Here is a 21075-nt window from a genome sequence, read left to right as displayed (position 1 = left end):
GGTTGAGGAGGAAGCCTTAATCCAATAGCACTGGTGACCTTAGTAGAAGACAAAGAGACACCAGAGACCATTCTCTCTCCATGCACACACCCAGTGCATAGAAGATAGGCCGTGTGAAGACACAGCAAGAAGGCAGCCACCTGCAAGTCAGGAAGAGAGCCTCATCAGAAACCAAATTGGCTAGCACCTTGATCTTGGACTTCCAGACTCCAGAACTCTGAGTACGTTTCTGTTGTTTAAGCCACCCAACCTGTGGTATTTTGTTATGGCAGCCCAAGCAAACTAATACATCTACCCTTCTAGGATATTTCAGAGTATTTCCCCCCAGGAATGAAAAAAGGAAGGACACTTAACACTGGGTGGGTCCAAGCCTTAATTATCAAACAGAGACCTTTCGTTTCAAGGTCTAGCAATACTAAATATTTCCTATGAAATGAAAAATCTGCATCTACTAACTGCATTAGTGGTAACCAACAGTAAAATTACCTGGAATCTAGACCTCCAGTCTCTTTTCCAAAATATAAAGGATGAGAGATGTTTAGGAGCTAACCAAGACCAAAAGATGTTTCATTTGGTCTCCCTCCCACCATAGTCCACTCTATTGTAAGACCTGGGGGGCCAAATCTTTCTTTAGATTTTCTTGATTTAGAATTTCATTACCTCCCAACTGCTATGATGGCAACAGTGCCATATAAAGAAGAAACACTAGTAATTTGAGAGGAACTTTAAGAAGATCCGAACATTTGTCTCACTAAGAAGCAGCTAACCTCGTCACTACTTGGTACTCTTCCTGTTAAGTAGATCTGGGAAAGTCTTCTATCACAGGCCTATATGTATGATTATGAGGCTGCCATTAGAGGTAGCTGAGAGTTAATCAAATATCAAGCACTTACAAAGTGCATACAAATAGAAGCTATGGCAACGACAGCCAATTCTCCCCGATATCCATTCTTCCCTTATTCCTTTGTAATATAATCTCTGAATTTTAAAAGGGCAGCTATACTGAAAAAAAGTGAACCTTGACCCTTATCTCACATCATAACAAAAATGTGAGATAGATCATAGAATGGATCACAGACCTAAATGTGAATGGAAAATGAATACCTTCATGACTGTGGAATAGACAAAGATTTCTAAAGCAGGATACAAAACACAGTAACTATTTAAAAAACTGATAAACTGGATTTGATTAAGAACTGTTCCTGAAAAAACATCACTAAAAGAGAAAACAGAAAAGTCAGACTGAGAAGCTATTTGCAATATACACATCCAACAAAGGACATTTTCCAGAATACAAAGAATTCCTACAAATCAATAAGATGACAAACAACCCAATAAAAATGTGTGAAAGACTTAAACAAGTACTGCTCCAAAAAAATATCTATTTTTACCTTATCAAATTAGCCAAGATACATATGAAAAGGTGCTCAACATTATTAATAATGAAGGAAATGCAAATGAAAACCATGAGACAGCATCTCACATCCACCAGAGGGCTTAATATGAAAAATAATAATATCAAGTGCTGGTGAAAATGTGGAACTACAGTTGTAACTCTCACTGCTACCAGGAGTGTCCATTTATTCATTCACTGTTGGTAAACTGTTCGGCAGAACTCACTAAAACTAAATATACGGCTGTTCTGTGACTTAATTCTAGTCTTACATATGTTCCCAAGTGAAATACTACAAATGTCCACCAAAACATCTGTGTATGACTATTCATAGCAGCTTTATTTATGATAGCCAAAATCAGAACACACCCACACATCTATTAACAGAATGAATAAACAAATTGTGGTATATTGATAGAATGGAATGCTAATCAGAAAAAATATATATGAGAAAGAAAGAATAAACTATACATGCATCAACATGGATAAATTTCAAAAAAATTATGCTGAATGAAAGAAGTCAGACACGAAGAAGTACATACTACTTGGTTACCCTTAAAGTTCAAGAATAGACAAAACTAATCTAGAGTGATGGAAATCAAAAGAGTTACTTCTGGGGAGGTACTGGCTAGGGGGTGCATGAGAGAATTTGCTTTTTCTGGATGGATGTAATATTGTCTATCTTCATGCAGTAATTATACAGGCAATATGTTTTTAGAAAAATCATCAAGCTGTTTATTTAAGATTGGCACACTTTATATGTTCTCCCCACACCCATGTATTTTACATCTCAATAGAAAAAGTACTTCACAAAAGACAAGCAGACTATTTTTACCTAGTGAAAGTTATTAGGCAAATGCAAAATATTCTTCTTCAAAAATAAAACAAATTGTGCTTAAGTTTCTATTTCACTTACCCCCAAAATAAGCTAAAATTAGATGATCAAACCTTATTCATTAGTATCATTGGAAGGAAAATCCAAAGAAAATAGGAGTACATCAGTTAGTCCACAGCAATTAACTTAGTCAATGAAACGACGACTCCAAGTAGCATATTGGTAATGTAAGTGAAGCAATTTCAATGTGTTTTACCAAAAATACGTCTGTTTAATAATTTTATTTAACTATTTATTTTTAGTACCAAGGTGGGATGACATACAAGAAATCGCAAGAGCTTTTGAATCAGACAGACCAGTTTTGTCACTTACTAACTACACTGGTGTTGGGCAAGTTTCTTAATCTCTTTGATACTGAGTTTCTTCACAATTTAAAAGAGAGACAATAACACTCTGCAAAATTGTAGCTCGATTATAGTAGGTATTTAAGAGTGGTAGCTATTTAGCAATAGCTCTTTGTATGCAAAGTATCATGGCAAGCACTGGAACCCCATCTCTAAGAACCTGATCAACTGGAAGTGACATTTAGATATAAAGATTGGTGATGAAGGAAAGAATTTAACAAGGGCTATAGATTACAAATTACAGGGTTCCTATCTAGCTAGTAGGATTGTGGAGTGAGTATTCTCTGAACAGAGCCTAGAAGATTTTTGGGAAATTCACTTAAGACAGAGGAAATGGCATGAAAAAGCATAGCCTGCCAAGAGCATTTCCTGGCAAGAAAAAGCATAGCCTCAAAAACAGTGCACTGACTTCAGGTTCTAATGAGTAGTTAAGACCACTTGTGCCACTGGACTAATTCTGAGGAGTAAGACTATAAGGCTAGTAAAGCCACTTGGGACTAGATAGAAAAATGACCACTGTCAGGTTAAGAAGTCAAGGGCCTGTTTTCTCAAATCTTGGGATGTCACTGAAGGATTCTTTCCAGGGAAATGGCCCCAGTGGTCATTACACATGATAGGAAGGGAAGGAAAACCTCAATATGGGTGGAAATAGCATAGAATGATAAGGACCTAATCCAAGATGCTGAGAGGAGTGGAAAAAACAGATATTAGAATTCAATTTTATCAACTTCTTAAAAAGTAACAAATTGAGTTTCCCTGAATGATTCAAGTAGGCCTAACTTCAACTTTTAAAATGATTTTGACTGTCCCATAAGCTCCCCCAAGAGCAAAAAACGTATCCCAAACTAGAAAAACACATTGTCTAGCACACTGAAAGTGCTCAATACATACTGTTGGCAAATGAATCTTTTTTTTTTTTTATAGTTTTATTTATTTATTTTTGGCTGCATTGAGTCTTCGTTTCTGTGAGAGGGCTTTCTCTAGTTGCGGCAAGTGGGGGCCACTCTTCATCACGGTGCGCGGGCCTCTCGCTATCGCGGCCTCTCTTGTTGAGGGGCACGGGCTCCAGACGAGCAGGCTCAGTAATTGCGGCTCACGGGCCCAGCTGCTCCACGGCATGTGGGATCTTCCCAAACCAGGGCTTGAACCCGTGTCCCCTGCATTGGCAGGCAGATTCTCAACCACTGCGCCACCAGGGAAGCCCTGAATCTTTTTAAATATTCCAAATATTGAAACCTCTACGATAATACAATGTTCAAGGTAAAACATGTATAAAAGTTAAAAATCATTTTTCCTTCCTGCTGAGTGGCCATTTTTCACAATATATGCCAAGTTTTGAATGTGCTCAATTTAATATTTAAAAAGATTCATTTGCAAAAGCTATCTCTATCTCTAGCTTTACCAAAAGAGTCAGATAGAAATCGCTCTAGAAAGTTAGGAATGTTGCCACCTCAGTTGCTAAGCTCTTGTGTAATTTATATATATATTTTTAGGAATCTATCATTCATTGTGTCCTTTGTTGTGGCAAAAGAACACCTGCTGTATGACTCATGAATATTACATGAAAAAAATTAAAGAGTAAATTAAATCCAGGTCATATATGTAAGCTTTATCCAAGAGTACAAGATGATTTCATAATAAGATAACCTGTATAATTATTAGAATAATTAAAATTAAAATAACTTACCACATTAAGAAATAAAGAAAAAAATGAGTACTTCCTAGGCACTAAGCACAATTCTTAGTCCTTTCTACATATTAGTTCTTTTAATCCTCTCAGCAACCTTCTATGGTAGATACTTGTTATCTGCATTTTATAGATGAGAAATTTGAAATATAGGGAAGTTAAGTAATTGTCCAATATTACACTGTAGCAAGGAAGGGGCAGAACTAGGAACTGAACTCAGGCAGTCTGGTTCCCGAGTCAGAATTCCAGTTAATAAACATAGAAAGAATAAAAGAAATGGAAATCACCACTAGAATACCACAATAATAACTGCTACAGGCAAGGTCAGTTGAATGCTAAAATTAGTGAGCAAAACTTTAAGGAGAAACAGGACATTTGCACAACCTCAAAATAAATCCCTCAAAATATTTATTAACTATTACGGTAGTTTTAATATATACTCACAAATCATTTGATATTTTTCCCTCTCCTTCCCTTGAATGTGTACTTGCTTCTAATAAACAGTGTGTGAAAAACGAAAAACAGAACGGTTACAATGGATAAGTCTGGCAGACACTACCTAAACTGTGTAATCAAGGTTAATGTGTTGATATGGATATCATGTGCCCCCAGATATGATGCAATGACACAACATCTCTGTGGTATTCTTCCTTCAAAGTCCATAACCTGAGTCTAATTGTGAGAAAACATCAGACAAACACAAATTGAGGGACACTACAAAATACATGGCCATTACTCTTCAAAAGCGGCAAGGTATCGAAAAACAAGAAAAGACTTAAAAACTGTCACGGATTAGAGTAGATTACGTGACAACGAAATGTAATGTGGTATATGGATTATGTCCTGAAACAGAAAAAGAACATTGGTGGGAAAACTGGGGAAATATGAATAAAGTCTATAGTTAATAGTATTGCTCCAGTGTTAATTTCTTAATTTTGGTAAATGCATCATGGTTATGTAAAATGTTAACATTAGAGGAAGCTAGGTGAAGCATATATAGGAACACTCTATACTACCTTTGTAACTCTTTTGTAAATCTAAAATTATTTCATAATTAAAAGTTTTTTTTAAATTTTGATACACACTTGTGAAAACAAATTTCAGTAAACCAGAAATAGAAGAAAAATTTCTCAATCTGGTAAAGAGCATCTACAAAAAATGCACAGTAAACATCATCCTTAAAAGTGAAATATTCTCCCTTAGGATCAGGAAAAAGTAAGGATGTCCATTTTAACACTTCTGTTAAATACTGTTCCAGTGTTTCCAGCCAGTGCAATAAGGCAAGAAAAAACAAATGAATAGAGATAAGAAAGACAAATTTATTCTTTTTTTTTTTTTTTTTAACAGATGACATGATTGTACCTTTAGAAAGATCTACAAACTACCAGAACCGAAAAGTGAATTTAGCACGGTCACTAAATACAAGCTCAATATACAAAAATCAATTGCATTTCTATATACTAGCAAGATGGTTGGAAAATAAAATTGAAAAAAAGATACCATTTACAATAGTATCAAAAAAATCAAGTGGCTAGAAATAAATTTAATAGTGTGTAAGTCCTCCACAGTGAAAAACATAAAACAGTGCTAAGAATAACTGAAGAACTTATTCAATTAAGAGATTTACCATGTTCATAAATTGGAAGATTCTATTAAGATGTCCATTCTCCTAAAATTGTTCTACAGAGTCAATGCAATCGCAATCAAAAGTCTGGTAGACTTTTTCTTTAAATAGATGTTGACAAGCTTATTCTAAAATGTGCATGGAAATGCACAGCACTTAAATAGCTAACACAATCCTTAAGAAGACCAAAACTGGAGGGTTTACAGTACTATATGTCAAGACTTAGTATAAACTATGGTAATTAAGAAAGTGCAGTACTGATGAAAGAATTGATAAATAGTTTAAGTGGAACAGATTAGAGTCCAGAACAGACCCAAATATACGATCATTCATTTTTAACAAAGGTCCCACTGCAATTCAATGGAAAAAGTAAAGTCTTCTCAATAAATGTGTAGAGTAGCTAGATGACCACCTGGAAAATAAATACTGACCCCCACCTCACAAAATCAACTGTAGATAAATCAAAAACCCAACTGTGAGGACTAAAATTATAAGGCTTCCGATGGAAAACAGTAAGCAAACGTCGTCAGGACCTTGATGGAGGGCAACAATGAAGGTGGAAGAGAATTCTGTGGGCAGGGTACAAAAAAGCACTAACCCTCCACCCACCCCCGCCAAAAAAATAAAACACTGATAGACTGGACTTCATAAAAACAAATCTGTTCATCCAAAGGCACTATTAACAGACTAAGTAGGCAAATTCAGACAGGTAGAAAATACTTGCAAACATGTATCTGATAAAGGTTTCCTATTCAAAATACATAAGGAACTAAAAATCACTAACAAAAAGATAGCCTAATTTTAAAAAGTGGCCAAAAGATTTACACAGGCACTTCATAAGAGAAATCTGAATGGCCAAAAAAGATATAAAAGGATGTTCAACATTATTAATATTCATGGAAATGCAATCAACTTACCCAAAGACCATCAGTTCAGCTCCTTGGTATATATCCAAGAGATATGAGTATATACATTCACCAATGGCAGTTTCAAGAACATATACAGCAATTTTATTTATAATGGCCAAAACCTGAAAACAACTCCCATGCTTATCAACAAGAAAAAGGATAAATAAATTGTGGTATATCCTTATAATGCAATACTATAGAAGAGACATCACTAAACTTTTCCTGTAAAGGGTCATATAATATATAGTTTAGGCTTTATGGGCCATATGGTCTCTGTTATAACTACCCAACCCTGCTGAATGGACATGGCTATATTCAATAAAATTTCATATATGAAAATATGTTATGGGCTGGAATTGGCCCACAGTTTGTCATCCCTTGCAACTTATACATGCAATGTGGATGAACAAAAGGAAAGCAATATAGAAAGAATAAACTATATGATTCCATTTATATGAAGTTCAAGAACCCGTGAAAATAATCTATGGTGATAGAAGTGAGAATAGTTGACTAGGGGAGAGGAATGGCTCTATGGATAGAGACAGGAGGGAACTTTTGCAGGGATGAAAATGTTCTGTTTCTTTATCTGGGTGGTGATCACACAGGCATATACATATGTAAATGTCATCAAGCCATATACTTTATTCTTATGTCTTCATTGTTTTTAAATTATAGTTCAATTTGAAGAAGAAAACAAAAATTAGACAAAGATCAGAATACAGATCTGAAGAAATTATCTAGAATTCAACAAGGTCAAAAATATGTATAATATATAAAAGCGAGATTAAAAGACATGGATGACAGAATGACAAAGTCTAACAGAAGTCTAATCAGAGTTCTTAAAGGAAAGAATGGGAAAAATGGAGGATAAGCAACACTGAAAGACATAAAAGATAAAACTTTCGAGAACTGATGAAAAACAAACCTTAGAGACAGGAACACAATAAATCCAGGATAAATGAAATGTCCACATCTAGACACGCTCTGTCATAAAACTGTAGAAAACAAAAGAAAGAGAAGATCTTAAAATCAGGCAAAAAAAAAAGACAAATTATCAACCAATAACAGTTATTTGAACTAATTCTAACATTGAAAGTAGAAGTCAATGGAATGTCACCTCCAAAGGGCTGAGAAAGATACTGCCAACCTGGAACTATATGTCTAACAAAATCATCATTCAAGAATGAATGCAAAATAAAGACATTTTCAGATAACATTTGCCATCAACAGCCCCTTAATAAACAAGCTTGTAAAATATATATTTGAGGAAGAAGAAAAGAAAGATCTGAGATGCAAGGAGGAATGACAAAGAATTCATGAAAAGAAAAAACAGTGATGTCAAATTTATAGGAAAAAAAATCAAAATGGAACTAAACTCTGGAAGACAACAACATTTAAGCTGGGAGATTAACTGGTGTCAAGACAACTCATGCTTCTTGAATTATTCAAAAAAAGAATTAATAAACTTTACATTAAGTTGGTACATTACAATTTTGAAAGAAACCACTAAAAGAAATAAATTTGTAACCTTCATACTAGTCAAGAGGAAGGAAAATGGAATAAGAAAAAATCCAAAAAGGTGGCAGAGGAAAAAACCAGTAAGACAGGATAAAAACAACCCTAAAAGATAATGCTAACTTTCATCCTAAATATATCAGTAATTACACTAAACTTAATTGGACTGATAGATCCAGATAAAGGACAAATTGTCAGAGTGGATTAGAAAAAACTATGAAGTTTTACCTATTTGAAAGAAATATTCTAAGCAAATGCTAACTAAGGGAAAGGTGTGACTAGGAGATTATAAAACAAAATGGATTTTAAGGTTAACAGGCATTTGGGTGAGGAGGCGTCGCTATAGAATGACAAAAGGTCCAATGCACAGAGAAGAAAGAGCAATTCCAAACTTGTATGTACTTTCAACTTTTATAAAGCAAAGTTGACAGAATTACAAGAAGAAATTGAGAAAATTCATTATTTTACTGTGATATTTTTATTACCCCAATCTCAGTAATTGACAGATCAAAGAAACCAAAAAATTGGTAAGGTTAAAAAAGATTTGAACCTCACAATATTTATGCTTGATCTAAGACATATACCTACCTTGCCCCAAAAGTCTGTGAACATATATTCTTCTCAATCCAAGGAGCAGTTGAAAAGCTAACCATGAGGCCGTAAAGCAATTCTTAAATTTCAAAGAATCGGTAGCATAGAACCCTCATTTGCTGACTACACTGCAAGTTAAAAAATCAATAACAAAAGGATAACTCATAAAACTTTCCACATTTGGAACTAGAAAATACTTCTAAAAATCTCAGAGGAAAATAAAAAAAATTATAATGAAAAAATTTTTTAATTCTTAGAACTGAAAAATATACTACATACAAAACAAAAGAAAATAAAAATTGGTAGTATTTTCAGAAAGAGACAAATCAATGACCAGAGTAGAGAATACAGAAATGAGCCCAAGCATTTCTGGGAATATGTATATGACAGAGGTGGCACTGCAAATCTCTGGTACTGGGACAATTACCACATGGGAAAAAGCAAACACATTAATCTTGATCCCATTGCATAAATAAAATATGTTCATCTATATATACATATACACATATACATGTCAGGTAAATTAAAGAACTAAATGTAAAAAATACAAACTTTAAAACTTTTAGAAAAAGTTTTCAAAATATATTTCCTTAATAGTAAAGAACATCTTAAGACACAAAAGCACAAAGAAAAAATTGCCTACAGTTTACGTAACCAACAAAGGGTTTGTATCTTGAACAATGTTTTCCGATAGAAATTTCTGCAATGATGCAAATATTGTTATATAATATAGCATAATATAAAATAATACAGCATAATAAAATATAAGAGCCACTAGTCACATGCAGCTACTGAGCACTTGAAATGTGGCCTAGAGTGACTGAGGAACTGAAATTGTTGAAGTAAATATAACAGCATGTTAGCATTTTAAACTCCCTGATGAAGGTCAATGAAGGTCTGTTATGTTTTCATATACTTTTCAGTATTTAATTTTTTTATAAACAATTTGATTTTAGCTTATATTCTATATGAAACAATTTCAATTTTGTAAAAAATACGTAAAAGTCGCTTTTCAGAAAGCAAACACGGTAAAATGTTCATAGTATTATCTGTGAATGATTTTTATTTTCTTCTAGATATTAACAAAAATTATTAAAGATTAAAAAAAATAATTTAATGAACACTGATGTATCCACAACAGAGTTTACGAAATAAAACATTATTGATATTATTTAAATTCCCTAGGTACCTCTTCCTGATCATGACTTTTCTTTTTTTAAAGAAAAGCTGGACAGCTTCAGGTTTCTTCATTTTGTGACACCCATATTTTAATATACTTTGGGGGAAATTTAATATACAGACATTACATGTAGCATTTAACAGAGAGTTATAAAGCAAACACCCATGTCACCACTGCCCAGGTCAGGAGATAAAAGCATTTTCAGCATCCCAAAACCTTGCAGTGTGTCCCTTCACATTCATATTCCCCCTCTTCATCCCCAGGAGATGATCACTAACTTGACTTTTATGGTATTAATTTCTTTACAATTTTTCTTTACTATTTTTAATGCCTATGTATGCACCCCTAACAACAGCTTTATTTCACCAGGTTCTGAATTTCACATAGATGATAGTCTTCTTCAGCAACTTGCTTTTTTTTTTTTTTTTTTTTGGCTCAACATTATTGAGACGCATTTGTGTTAAGACACAAAACTACTTCATTCACCACTGTACTGGGTGGGTTCCATTTTATGACTGCAGTATAATTTATCTTCCTCCTTCAGATGGACATGAAGGTCGCTTCCAGCTTTGGGGTTTTACAAATAACACTATAGTAAACCCTCTTGTACACGTCTGCTTTTGTATATGTATGAAAATTTATCTAGGGCAGTGGCTTTCAAACTTTTTTGACCATGACTCATACTGAGGAATGACGTTTTACATCATGACACACATCTGTGTGTGTATAAAACTGAGGGAAAAAAAGAAAAAAGAAAAGTTTCATGAAGCAAATACCCTATGACCTGAGACACATTCTGATATTTTCTATTCTCTGTTGGTTCGTGTTTTACAAATTCTGATCCTTACCCTCTTAACTGATTTCACGACCCACTAAATGGGCTTCAAGCTTTGAAAAACATCATGCTACAGGATAAATACCCAGGAGTGGAACTGCTAGGACGTGCAGCACGGACGTCGGATGTTGTCAACTTTTCTAGATCCTTAACTTTAAGTAAATGTTCTTATCTAATTTACCACTCTATAACTTTAGAGCTAAAACTGTGAAACATCAGCTCGTTTTATCTTTTCCTTTGGTCGTTAAACAGTATTAATCACTTACCATGTGCTAAGTATCCACTGGGCTCCGAGCGAGACTGATGGGTTAATACACAGTAGGGGGGGCGGGGGGGGGGGAGGACATAAGGGACCAGGACCTCAGTGAGGCCCCAGAAAGCTCACAGGAGGGGCCTCCGATCCTGCCTGGGGAGGGAGGGGTTAGAGAAGGATTCCTGGAAGAAGGAGGACCTAAGCTGAGTGTTTCTATTTTTAATTTTTATTGGTTTCCTAAAACATAAAAGTAACACATTTGTTGGGAAAAAAAAAATAGTCAAAATTACAGGAGTATGTTTATTAAGAAGTAAAAAAAAACCCCAGCACTGCCCTTAAAGTTTGATGCTGAGACTAAATAACCAAAGTTGCATTATCAGTTATCCTAGGAAAATTTTAAGAGCCCACATTTTAAAACAGTCTTAAGAGCATACCTGATAGGGTCCCTAATACTAAAGCATAAAACGAGTCACATTTTCCATAATGAATGTAAACGCAAACATTTCATGTTTAGTCACATTATTACTTTTCACAGACTTTTTTCCTGGCCTTTTAGCAAGGTTAGATTGCCAGGTTTCAAAAACCGAGGTCTATTTACCGCATACCAACTATACGCGAGCGCTTCAAAGAGTGGCATTAAAAACGACCAGGCGAAAGAATTTGTTGTTCGAGCCGACTTGGCTTGCCCGGTGACAATTCGTCAGAGTTTCACACTTCGTCCCGAGGAGCCCCGGACCCCGTCACGTACACGGCGCGTCGGCACCGGCACACCCTCCCGAGCGCGGCACGGAGCCCAGCGCGGTCCTCGCTCCGCGGCAACGCCGCCACCCCGCCGTCCCCAGGCCGGCCGCGGCCCCACGGCCCCCGAGCGCGGCCGCGAGCCCCCTACACCTACCCTGCGGGGTCCGGAGCCCCCCGGAACTCAGGCGCGGCAGCTCGGGCGCGCCGCCTCCGCGGCCATGACGGCGACCCGGGGAAGCGCCCCGCGCGCCAAGGCCCGCGGTCCGCCGGGCTGGGAGGAGAGCCGCCCCGTCCGTCCGTCCGTCTGTCCGCCAGGAGAGTGAGGCCAGAATCCGCCCCAGACGTGTCTAAATCAAGGCTCGGGGCGGTACCGACGGGCTGAATGACAAATGGCAGATGCCGTGGGCTTTGCCGCCCTCGGCAGCCGCGAGGATGGCTGCGCCGAGGAGGCCGCGCACAGGCGGAGCCCGGGAGCCGGAACGGCGCGTCCGCGAGGAGGGCGCTGGGGCCCCTGGCGGGGGCGTCACGTGGCAGGAGGAGGCCCCGCTGGGGAGCCAGGGGGTCGGCGGCCTGGGCGGAGGAAGAGGACAGGCGCCCAGACGCCTGGCCGATTGAGTCATCCGTGTGGGCTAAGCCAAGGTCGCCCAGGTGCAGAGCTGGCGCAGGTAGACCCGAACCAGCCCGAAGCCCCGTACCGTATCGGGGACTGTTCACTTAAGTCACCACCAGGATGAACCGCCCAGAGCCAAATCATAAATGAGAAACACGACAGATGCTAGGAGAACACTGCAATAGGCCAAACTTACCTCCTATTCTCCTATTCGTGCCGCGTGGAAATCATGGCAGCCTAAATGTGCCCACTAAATGTGAGCCAGGCACTGTGCTAAGCGCTTCACAGGTAAATAAACGCAATCCTCATGACCCCCCAGTGAGAAAAACTACTCCTCCCGGTCTTACAGCTGCAGAGACTAAGGCGCAGAAAGATTAGACGGAAATTATTTTATAGTTGTGGAATCATTCTGTGTATGCTTTAAGTAATTTTAAAATGCTCTTTGGATTTAAGAAAAAGAAACAAGCAAATCTCCAGCGGTTGCTTTCTTCCCTACAAGATACACGTGCCTAAAAGAGGCCTGTAAACACTAAGTAAAAAGACTTAAATGTTTCTAGGCCCTCATGTAATATGGAGCTCACTCCAGGTTTCAGACAGTCCCATAGCTCTGAAATATGACGTAAGAACATCTCACATGTCTATGCACCTTCACCGCTATCTCCGGATTTCCATCGCTTGTATTACTTTTGGCTTACCAGCGCTTAGTACATTTACAAGTGCTCCACCACCTTATTCTCCCAGATGGTCAGTCTTAATTCTATACTTAAATGAATTCAGTGTTCATCATAACGTATCCGTTCCTGAATTATTTTTATTCATTGCTTGATGGACTGCTCTTTTTCAAGTTGTTTTCTTAAGGAGCGCTTATAATGTTTTATCTGCTTTTTATCTCTACACATTAAAAAAAAAAAAAAAACGGAGCGAGGCAAATATTTTGGATTCACACCTTCCTTCAACACCTAACAGAAAAAGAAGGTAACTGCTTCACTGATTTTTGACATCATAGATTTCTGTGGAGAGAACTGAATCCTATGTGATTTTCCCTGGGAAGTGATTTGATTTTTCTGCTTGGATGCCTGAAGAATTCTTTATCATTAAAGTACCCTGTATATCCTTAACTGGGCTATGTCTCAGTGTCAATTATTCTGTATCAGTTTTTTTCCCCCGAGTATACAGTATGATCTTTCAACTTACAGATTCCATTCTTCTTAGTATAGTATCCCATTCATATTATATATCTGAATAAATTTATCTTTCATTGGTTGGCTTTTCTACTTCACAGTCACCAGTTGTTCTTATACTTGATCTTTATTTTCCGTATCCATCTTCTTTTGATTTGCATTCACTGTGATTCTCTAAAAAAATTCTGTTCATTGGTTTTTCTAGCTTATTGGATTAAAATTATGTTATTTTGAAAATCGATTTTCGCAGCTATACAAGTTCCTTTTTCATCACATTCTCATATTGTCCTTGAACTACTTTGTGAAATCATACTATTTTTTCTGTTGAGTCAAACACATATAAGGAATATAAATTTCTGTTCCTTTGTTGTGTTTTCTTCCAGACTTGGTTCTTCATCTGTCTTCTGCATGCTATTTTCCTTGCTTCTCACCCCCATCTCCCATGTTATAACATGTTTACACAACAGCTATGTCATATCTTTTATCTTGCTTATCCTTAAACGTTAACAACAGACCTTGTTTTTGCACTAACATACTGAGAGTGAATTCCCAGTGCACTTTCCTCTTCACCTGAGATGTGTTTGTCTTCCCTATCCAGGGCTTCAGTTTTAGAGCTGAGTGTTGTTTCTATCTACCTTTTCTGTGACCTGAGGGTTTTAGGAAGATGGGGGATTGTAGAACTCTGATTGAAGCTGAATACAGAGCTTGCTGGGGAAAATCAGCCATCACTTCTGAGGTTCCTTTAAGTCCTCACTAGTCCACCTTCAAGCCAGCCAAGAGAATATTCCATGCCTATAAGCTTCAGTTCATTTGCCCAGTTCAGCACAGTACCCCAGAAGGTGGCAAACTGTCCTGCTTTGGGCAAGATCCAACAGTGGTATGTAAAGGTTCCCTGATGTTTCACAAGGATGTCACTGACTTCTTTCCCAGTTGCAGGACATCTGTGAAAATTCTCAGGATTTGGTCTGATCATCTTTTTCCTCAGTATGTCTTGCAGGGGGGTGGAGGGATATAGACACCACACATCTGCAGACTCTTTGGCATCTTTGCTTTGCCATCACTTCTCACATTTTACACCATAAGGTTGTACTTCTTTCTTCGTTTGCGGTAGGTGAGGATTTTGTTGTTTGTTTTTTGCTGTTTTCTTTGTGTGGTTTAGGGTTTTGATTTTTTTTAATGCTTCTTTGTCCCATCTTTATCCACAAGTCATCAATCAGACTGTCTCTCCTGTTGGTAATGAATTATATGAAAATCCTTTTTTACCTTTAGGTTATTTCCACAAAGTTCTCTTGGAACATGAATATTTTGACCTGGCAACTGTGACACACTCCTTTTCTCCAGGCCTTCCCTCAGTGACACATGCCTTGGCATTACAATGTGCCCCAACAAAGGTTCTAGAGCAAAGGTTGTAAACTCAAATCTCTATGGAGTTTAAAACAAAAAAGAGCGGGATTACGGTAAAGTGAAAAGATCATTCTTTGTGTAAGGGGCAGATTCTATACAGCTCAGGCCAGCATTGCCAAGTGTATATAATTTTCAGGAAAAGCATGGTATATAGTGTTTCAATATGAAATTCCTTAATTTTGGAAGCACTATGGAAGCCAACTGAAGTATCTCTCAAGGCCAAATTGGACCAGTGGGTTACCAGTGTGGTCCCTGTTATAGAGAACCATTCAGGATAAATTTTACAATCATGGTTTTTCTCTTCTAAGTATTCTGAGATACAGTTTTGTTCTCCCGACTCTTCAATGACTTCCTAAAATGTCTTTAGCAAATATAAAGCAAGAAGATCCATGCTGACATGTTTACCATTTGAAACAATGTGTTAGGACCCAACACTTTCACAAACCGGTGTCACTGGAGTAACAGCTATGATCATACTAAAATTAATACCATGAAAGCAGAGAGTCTATATAGATTATGACCATGTTAACAAAATAGCAGGAAAAAAGATTTTTCAGTTGATGCAGAAAAGGCATTTGACAAAATCCAACACCCATTCTTGAAAAAAAAAAAACAAAACTAGGAAAAGAATGGAACTTCCTCAACCTGATACTGGATGTATTTGTTTCCTATGGCTGCTACAATAAACTACCATAAATTTGTGGCTAAAACGAGAAACGTATTCTCTCACAGTCCTGGAGGCCAGAAGTCCGAAATCAAGGTGTCAGCGAGGCTTCACTCCCTCTAGTGGCTCTAGAGGTGAATCCTTCCTCGCCTCTTCCAGCTTTCGGTGGCTGTTGGCATTCTTTGGCTTCCTTGGCTTCCTTGGCTTCTGGCCACATCACTCCAATCTCTGCCTCTATTTTCACATTGCCTTCTTCTATTTTCACATCGCCTTCTCCTCTGTGAGTGTCGTGTGTTTTCTCCCGTGTGCGTCTATCTTATAAGGATACTTGTCATTGGATTTAGGATGCACCTGAATAACTCAGGATGATCTCTCTTCATCTCAAGATCTTTAACTTAATTACATCTGCAAAGACCCCTTTTTTACAAATAAGGTAACATTCACAGTTTCAGGGGTTAGGATATGGATATATCTCTTGGGGATCCATCTTTCAACCCTCTTATAATAGGCAAATTCACAGTCAGCTTTGTTGTGGAAATTGACAAGCTGACTTTAAACTTTACATGGAGATGAAAAGAACGTAGAAGAGTGAAAATGAAAAAGAGAAACAAAGTTGGAAGACTTACACTAACTGATTTTAAGGCCTACTACAAAGCTACAATAATCAAGTCTGGATCATACTGGCTTAAGGATAAATGGAAACATATATTGAGTCCAGAAATAGACCCACACATATGATCTATTGATTTTGGACAAAGATACAACATAATTCCATTGGAAAAAGATAAATGGTATGGGAACTGGTTATCTGTATGGAGAAAAAAAAATTACACTTAACGTCATACACAAAAATTAGATCACAGACCTAAAAAAAAAAAGCAGGAGCTTCTATTACTGCCCTGTCCAATATGGTAGCCACTAGCCATATTATTGAGCACTTGAAATGTGACTGGTCCAAACTGAAATGTGCTGTAAGGATAAACTATACTCCAGCTTTCAAAGACTTAGGATAAAAAAGAATGTAAAATATTTCATTAATAATTTTTATACTGATTACATGTTGAAATGACAGTATTTTGGACGTACTGGTTTCAATAGAATATATGATTTAAATTAACTCCAATTGTTTTTTAGTTTTCTAATGTGGCTACTAGAAAAAGTTACATGTGTAGCTCACATAATTTCTGTTTGACAGCACCATTGCAGAAGAAAGCACAGGAACAGGCAAAGATTGTTTGGTTAGGATGCAAAAAGCAATGACACAAAAGAATAAATTGGTAATTGGATTTTACCAAAAATAAAACCTTCTGTTCTTCAAAAGAAAGCATTAAGGAATTGAAAAGTCAAGCCACGTACTGGGAGAAAAATATTCACAATGGATATCTCTAACATAGGACTTGTGGGACTTCCCTGGCAGTCCAGTGGTTGAGACTTCACCTTCCAATGCAGTGGGTGTGGGTTTGATCCCTGGTCAGGGAGCTAAGACCTCACATGCCTCATGGCCAAAAAAACAAAACATAAAACAGAAGCATACTGTAACAAATTCCATACAGACTTTAAAAATGGTCCACATCAAAAAAAAGCTTTAAAAAAAAAAGTATTGGGCTTCCCTGGTGGCGCAGTGGTTGAGAATCTGCCTGCCAATGCAGGGGACACGGGTTCGAGCCCTGGTCTGGGAAGATCCCACATGCCACGGAGCAACTAAGCCCGTGAGCCACAACTACTGAGCCTGCGCTTCTGGAGCCTGTGCTCCGCAACAAGAGAGGCCGCGACAGTGAAGAGGCCCGCGCACCGCGATGAAGAGTGGCCCCCACTCTCCGCAACTGGAGAAAGCCCTCGCACAGAAACGAAGACCCAACACAGCCAAAAATAAATAAATACATTTAAAAAAAAAAAAAAAAAGTATTAACATAGAACTTGTTAGAGTATTTGAAGAACTCATACAACTCAATGATAAACAACGCAATGAAAATGGATAAAGACTGGAAAAGACACTTCACCAAAGAAGACATATCTATGGCCGATAAGCACATAAATGACTCTCAACATCATTTCCTCAATGACTAACACAAATTAAAATTATAGTGAAATACCGTACATACCAAGTGGAATGACTAAAGCTTAAAAGACTGACAATTCCAAGTGTTGCCAACAAGGGAGAAAACAAGAACTCTCAGACACTGTTGGTGGGAACATAGCACAGTACAATCACTCTGGAAGACTGATTGAAAGCTTCATATAACGTTAAACATACACTTACTGCATGACCCTGCAATTCTACTCCTAGGTATTCATCCAAGAGAATTAATAACACGTCTACACAAAGACTTATACATGGACTTCCCTGGTGGAGCAGTGGTTGAGAACCCGCCTGCCAATGCAGGGGACACGGGTTCGAGCCCTGGTCCGGGAAGATCCCACATGCCGCGGAGCAACGAAGCCCTTGCGCCACAACTACGGAGCCCATGCTCTAGAGCCTGCGAGCCACAACTACTGAGCCCACGTGCCACAACTACTGAAACCCGCACGCCTAGAGCCCGTGCTCCGCACCAAGAGAAGCCACCGCAATGAGAAGCCCGTGCACTGCAATGAAGGGTAGCCCCCGCTCGTCGCAACTAGAGAAAGCCCGCATGCAGCAACGAAGACCCAACACAGCCAAAAATAAATAAATAAAATAAATAAATTTAAGAAAAAAAAAGACTTGTACACAAATATTCCTATTAGCCCCAAACTGAAAACAACCCCAAGGGCAGTAATGAAATGAGCAAACTGATGATCATCTCATAGATAAATCTAAAAAACATTATGCTGAGTAAAAAAAGCTACACATAAAAGAAGACATATGTACTATGTGATTCCATATATGAAATTTTCGGGGGAAAATCTAATCTACAGAGTGACAAAAAGCAGATCAATGGTTTCCCAGGGTGCATGGAGGGGGAGCATGAGGGAACCTTGCAGGAACAGAAATGTTCTATATCTTGATCAGTGAGATGATTACATGGAGATATATATATGTCATACCTCCCTGAATGATACACTTAAAATAGGTGCATCTTGTTATTTGCAGACATTAAACCTCAATGAAGTTTATTAAAAATTTTCTATTCTTCCTTGCATGGAATGGGGAGAAAGAAATTACGGGAGACGGTTTTTCTCTTCATCCACAGCAGTTTGAATTAGAAATCACCTTCTGCTTTTGTTGACTTTTTCATTAGTACTGCCTTGTACTTTATCAATTCATTTTCTCACCTGGAGGATTTAGGCGGCAGGGATGAAACTCAAATCCTCTGACTCCTAATCCAGTGTTCTTTCATTACACAGTATGCATTATGTTTAACAGATTTAAACCATAACAACTTTATCTTCTAGTAAATTCAACTCAATAAATATTCAATAGGTGCCTCTAGATTTAATTTTCTCTAACCGAAACATAACACTTTCAAATACATATAAACATACAGTTCTTCTAAGGCCCATGGCTTCTGGCCAAACTACCTCTCACTGGCCATAGGCTAGCCTCTCAACCTTCAAGTCACTTCTCCTTTTTGAGAGACTGTAATTCTCGGCTCACGGGATTTCTTCCCCGTTCCCTGCTCTTGTCGCTGTTTGCAATGACTTCTTCAGCCAGGCATCACTTCCTCAAACAGCCCTCCATGAGAACATTTTTTATATTTCCCAAAGCAACACTGACTAATGTCCATTTCTTTCTTCAACTGACTGATATTTGGTGAACGCAGTAAGCTCACCAGGTGATGTTTGATATATGTCAACATTTTTTACACTATGTGGCAAAGATTTTCTGTTACATGCATGTTGGAAAGTGCAACAAAATAATCATGTTGCTTAGCCATATATCAAAGACCAGGATGGTACATGAGATGGAAGAACACAGCCACTTGTGGCTCTCAAAGAAGTTAGTAAGGCTGGCCCACTGATTTAAGCAGCTATGTGTTTTCTGTTTCTATAGTAAAATGTACTGATGTGATTCAAATTATACAAAGTGTGGATATGAATTTTAAAGTTTTAAGTAGGAAAATTCAGTGTCTAGCTTGAAATGAAAATACCACATTAAAAGTGAAAAAAACAACCCCAAACTTTCACCTTTTATTAATAAGCAACCAGGACCAGTCAGAAGTGATTTAAAATAGAATCAATGGCATCAATTTTCATTCCTGTTTCATGTGGCATGAAAAAAACTAAGCTGACAATGATTGACCAAAGGCTGGCCTTTGGAGCAAAGAAATAAAAGCAGTACACAAATGCCAAATATTGATAGTTATTCTAGTTTTCTCTCTACTATAATTAAAATTTCATCATAAAATTCAACTGCAATAAGCAAGATGATACAAGAAATAGGGAACGGGGTAGAGGCTTTTCATAACTTAGGAGTACTAGCCACTCATTTTAAAGTAAAAGGATATGGGAGGCTGACTGTATCTATTTATCTTATCTCTCTTCCAGACCTCCGCCAAAACAAGGACATCAGAGGAGAGACATGAGCTGTCTTGGAGAGAGTTCAATGAATTTTGAAAGACGAAAAGCAAATGCAAGAACAGTAACTGACTTAGGAATGGAGAAGAGCCCCCCCTCCCCCGCCAGGGGCTGGACACTCAGCAGTGCCAGAGAGTAAGAAGTCGAGGTATGAGGCTGTCAGAAAAGCATTGGTTGAAAGTTTTTATTTTGCATACAGAACAACTGGGTGACCGGGTCCCTCCTGTAGTCAGGTAAACATGCCACCCCGACCCCCAGAGGAAACCAGAGAGTTCTTATCTGGATAAACTGAACTGAGAAAGATGCAGACTCTGAGATTCATAAAGGAAGAGGATTAAAACAGGAGAATTACTGAACATCTAAGACTGAACAGGGGCACCATATATTATTTTGCTTTCAATCTATCATACACTTTTCATTAAAACTTTTTAAAACACACTTAAAAATGAAAACAACAATGAACTGCCTTGCACTAATTACATAACTCCTTCATCATATTCTTTACTGTTCATCTTATTTAAAATTTTCCTTTCCTTTTCGGAGTTAGCAGGCTGATACCTTGAACTCTTAGTCCATGAACTTCACCAATAATTACACGTGATTATCAGAAGATATATTTTCCTCCTCCTCCCAAAATGTCCCCAATGACTCTTAAGCTTTTGCTTTAACACATAAACTCCTACACCTTTACCCTAGAGGGTAAAAATTGAAGAATAGGATATTTACATAGTCTACATAGTTCCCAAGCATCTATCT

At 37.7% G+C, this 21075-nt stretch overlaps 1 protein-coding gene across 4 annotated transcripts in view; it reads right to left on the bottom strand.

Moving 5' to 3' along the window:
- PLAGL1 (PLAG1 like zinc finger 1) overlaps positions 1 to 21075 on the bottom strand; it is a 96081-nt gene that overhangs the window by 53683 nt on the left and 21323 nt on the right. For 3 of the 4 annotated variants that reach the window (XM_057527773.1, XM_057527771.1, XM_057527774.1), the window contains exons 1-2: positions 12121 to 12532; positions 7777 to 7846 (exon numbers count right to left, since the gene is read on the bottom strand). The gene's annotated coding sequence lies outside the window, so the exon portion shown is untranslated. Of the gene's footprint in view, positions 1 to 7776; positions 7847 to 12120; positions 12533 to 21075 lie in introns of those variants that run through there. The other variant, XM_057527772.1, reaches the window with a different exon arrangement.

The sequence above is a fragment of the Balaenoptera acutorostrata genome, chromosome 14 (assembly GCF_949987535.1).
Source record: "Balaenoptera acutorostrata chromosome 14, mBalAcu1.1, whole genome shotgun sequence".
NCBI lineage: Eukaryota > Metazoa > Chordata > Mammalia > Artiodactyla > Balaenopteridae > Balaenoptera > Balaenoptera acutorostrata.
The sequence above is the reverse complement of the archived record's forward strand: the minus strand, read 5'-3'. Positions and strand labels throughout refer to the sequence as shown.